Source organism: Aegilops tauschii, chromosome 6, assembly GCF_002575655.3.
Source record: "Aegilops tauschii subsp. strangulata cultivar AL8/78 chromosome 6, Aet v6.0, whole genome shotgun sequence".
In the NCBI taxonomy this organism is placed as follows: Eukaryota; Viridiplantae; Streptophyta; class Magnoliopsida; order Poales; family Poaceae; genus Aegilops; species Aegilops tauschii.
This window is the reverse complement of record NC_053040.3, coordinates 300,298,177-300,301,735: the sequence shown is the minus strand read 5'-3', so window position 1 is coordinate 300,301,735 and position 3,559 is coordinate 300,298,177. Positions and strand designations below refer to the sequence as shown.

Genomic DNA, 3,559 nt, shown 5'->3' with positions numbered 1-3,559 from the left:
TGGGCTTGATCCTTGAGGGGTCAATGCCCATCTTGCAGACAGTGTCTTGATAAAGTAAATTAAGGCTATTGTCGCCGTCCATAAGGACTCGCATGAGATGGAATCCATCGATAATTGGATCGAGGACCAGAGTTGCCGAACCTCCATGCCAGATATTGGTTGGGTGGTCCTTGCGATCAAAAGTGATCGAGCAGGCCGCCCATGGGTTAAATTTTGGGGCGATCGGCTTTATGGCGTAGACGTCTCGTAGTGCGTGCTTGCGCTCCCTTGTAGGGATATGCGTCACATATAGCATGTTTACTGTTTTGACTTCGGGGGGAAATTGCTTCTGTCCCCCGGTGTTCGGTTGGCGAGTCTCTTCGTCTTCACTGTCACTGGGCGTCCCCTTCCCTTTGTGTTCGGCATTGAGATTGCCGGCTTGTTTGAAAACCCAGCAATTTCTGTTGGTATGGTTGGCAGGTTTGTCAGGGCTGCCATGAATCTGACAGGGCCGATCCAGTATCTTGTCTAGACTGGATGGACCATCTCTGTTTGCCTTGAATGGCTCACTACAAGAAATATGTCAACTTGCGACCATCACTATTGGTCACTGAAAGGTCATTGTTTTTCATTTGTGACCTTTTTGTGACCAAAAACAGATGGTCAAAAGCTGATGGTCGTAAACTAGAATTCACGACCTTCTCTGTGAGAAGGTCGTGGAAGGTAACGACCAAAACAAAGGTCGTTGAACCCATGACCTTTTGTTTTGGTCACTGGCTGTCTGCCCAGGCCACGTCGGATCCGACGTGGCAACCAATTGAAAATGTCGTTGATAAGAATCAGCCCGGTCCATTTCGGTGTTTTACATGGGCCGAGCCCAACAATTCAGCCTTTCAATGTGTTTTTCCTACTTATTTTGATCAGCTACATGGGCCAAGCCCAATAGCCTTTTATCTTTCGGGCCACAGCCTTTTACAGTTTGCATTTTTTGGGCCTCGGTCTTTTCCCAGCACACTTTCAGTTTTCTTTTGTTTCTTTTCCATTTTAAAGTAGGTCTCACTAGTCAAATGGGAACCAATTACCAGGATTGTTATTTGGGTACCAAACGTCAGTTCTATACTTGTGCAATTAGATAATTTGATTCAAAAGGAGCCAATAAGGCATAATATTTCATACAACAGCCAAACATAGTACAATTATGGTATTCAGCTATAAAATACAACTAAATATACACATAACTAGATTCACACATAACTATCTCCAATGAGCTAAAACGCATTGCCGGGTGTGTTTTTTCTTCGGGATTCTTCTTCTTAGAGCTCCTGTACACCCAACTTTTGAAGAATGAAAACCAGCATCTGCAAATAATAAATTATGAAAAGTTAGAACATAATCAAGTGAATCTGTGAATATAAAATTCTCATAACGATGAAAATTTGCTGCAGAACTTTAGATTTAACAGGAAACCATGCATATAACATTCTCATAACAGCGAAAACTGATATATATTTTGCAAATGATCAAGTACCAGCACAGTGCAAGTTAACACAACAGATGGACAGTACAACAGGTCAGGGAGCAGCAAGACACAAGCCGTATGCATTATAGGCAGTCAAACAGTTCAGGGAACAGCACACATGCATGCAATTGAAGTATGTACTAGTAGTAGTACAACACAATGCCAGGTTGGAGCAAATCATGCTTAATTAAACAATGGCAGCGGCATGGCATAATCAAATAATAATGTGTGCAAACAACTGGATACGAGTCGCACTTGATCACAGCAAAGAATGTGCTAGTAGTGTGCACTCACTAAAGAATGAATGAATCGACATTGATTTGCTGCACTGCACCATCCAAGGGGAGCTGACTTCTTCAAGGCATCAATCGTATCTGGTATATGTGAAAAAGGGTGTTACAGGATCAAAATCGCCATACCAAAAACAAATACTGCAAGCATTGCTAGAAGGAGCTTTGCAACTAACCCTGAAAATGCCCCCAGCAAGCTTTGCTAGGAGGCCCATCCCTCTGCTATAGCACCAATACAGCAGCTTGCTGCTCCTTCCGGGCTTGAGCCAGATTTTGCTGCACAACTACAGAATATGATTCAGGTGACACAACAGATTCACAGTTAAAACTTAGTAGAAACAAGTGCAGCACTTAGTAGAAACAAGCATCAATTGTAACAGGTAAGGCCCTTGGAACACACGTTAGGGCAGTAATCCATGGGATGGATTATTAGAACTATCAGTTACTGCTTACTAGAGAGATCTGCTGGCTATGGAAATAACTAGTTTCATGGTTATGATTCTATACATTTGATTGCCAGCACAGCTAAAGGTATAGCTTTTGAGTTATTTCACCGAGACACTGACTATCAACAGCCTAAATCAAGCCAATTGATAACTGATATACATAGGCCACTGCCCTGAATCTTCAGCAAGAAAATAGAGAATGTTTTGAATTCACATGTTTATACATCACATAAATATTGTGGGCTCTGATAATACTACGGAATCTGCCAAGTTTAGTAATAACCGGTTGGTGTTGCCTCGAATAGGATTCAGCTAAAAGAAACACCCGAAGAATGAGCTTCAGACAGGGAGGAAGGATTAGACAGATGATACCTAGACAAAATACTTGAGCACGATGCCGGGGACGGTGTCCCCGCGACGAGCGGCGCGCGAGAGAGCGAATCGGGCGAGGGAGGCAGCACACCAGAAGGCCCTGGTGGCCGGGTCGCCGAGGACGCGGCGCACGCCCCAGGGCGCACGAAAGGCGGCCTCCAGCACGGCGCGGTCAGAGGCGACGGCGCGGCAGAGGCGGCAGACGCAGGCCGCCCGCGCGACGTTCGCGAGTGGGAGCCGGTGCAGGGCCGTCACAGATCCCAGGTCCTCAACACTCCAGCAACACCAATCCAGGGTCTTCTTCTCCTACTCGTTCTTTTTCTCCTGGGCTTACTCCTTCTTCTCCTGGGCGTGCTCCTTCTTCTCCTACAACAGCAGCAACAGCAGGTTAATGACAACAGCAGCAGCTCAATAACAACAGCATCAACTCCCGGGAATGCTTTAGTTTAGTCCATTTCTTTTATCAACAACTTATCCTAAGGATGACGTGCTATCAAACTTTGGAAAATATTTCTTCTATCAACAACTTATCCTAAGGACGACGTGCTATTGAACTTTGGAAAATACAGTATGAATATGACAACATCAACAACAAGTCCTACACTAAACTAAGCAATCATGATTTCTAACAATAGCAATCATCATCAGCAAGTCCTAATTTAACAGCAGCAAAGAGAAGAAGAGAAGATAGGAAAATAGAAGAAAAGAGATGAGAAGTTTATGTTAATGAAAGAGAATTACTCATCTTTTCAAATGAATCAAATGAATAGCTCCACACTGCATGTTTAATTAAAGTAACTAAAAATGTTTTAGTTAATTTAAATTAATAGAAACAGGGCTATGCTACTAATCAGTTAACAGAAAAAGGTTTTATTTAAAGTAACTGAAAAAGATTTCAGTTAATTGAAGATAGATTAAATTTACTCTAAGTATTTAGAAGCTTAGTTACAGAA

General features: G+C 43.0%; 1 long non-coding RNA gene across 1 annotated transcript; it reads right to left on the bottom strand.

The window, feature by feature from the left end:
• Window positions 1-1,005: 1,005 nt before the first annotated feature.
• LOC120965838 (uncharacterized) lies at window positions 1,006-3,221 on the bottom strand. The gene is made up of 4 exons (XR_005758839.2): window positions 2,607-3,221; window positions 1,965-2,072; window positions 1,793-1,872; window positions 1,006-1,337 (listed from the first exon to the last, which is right to left on the bottom strand). It is a non-coding gene; the product is annotated as an uncharacterized lncRNA (long non-coding RNA).
• Between the last annotated feature and the right edge of the window lie 338 nt (window positions 3,222-3,559).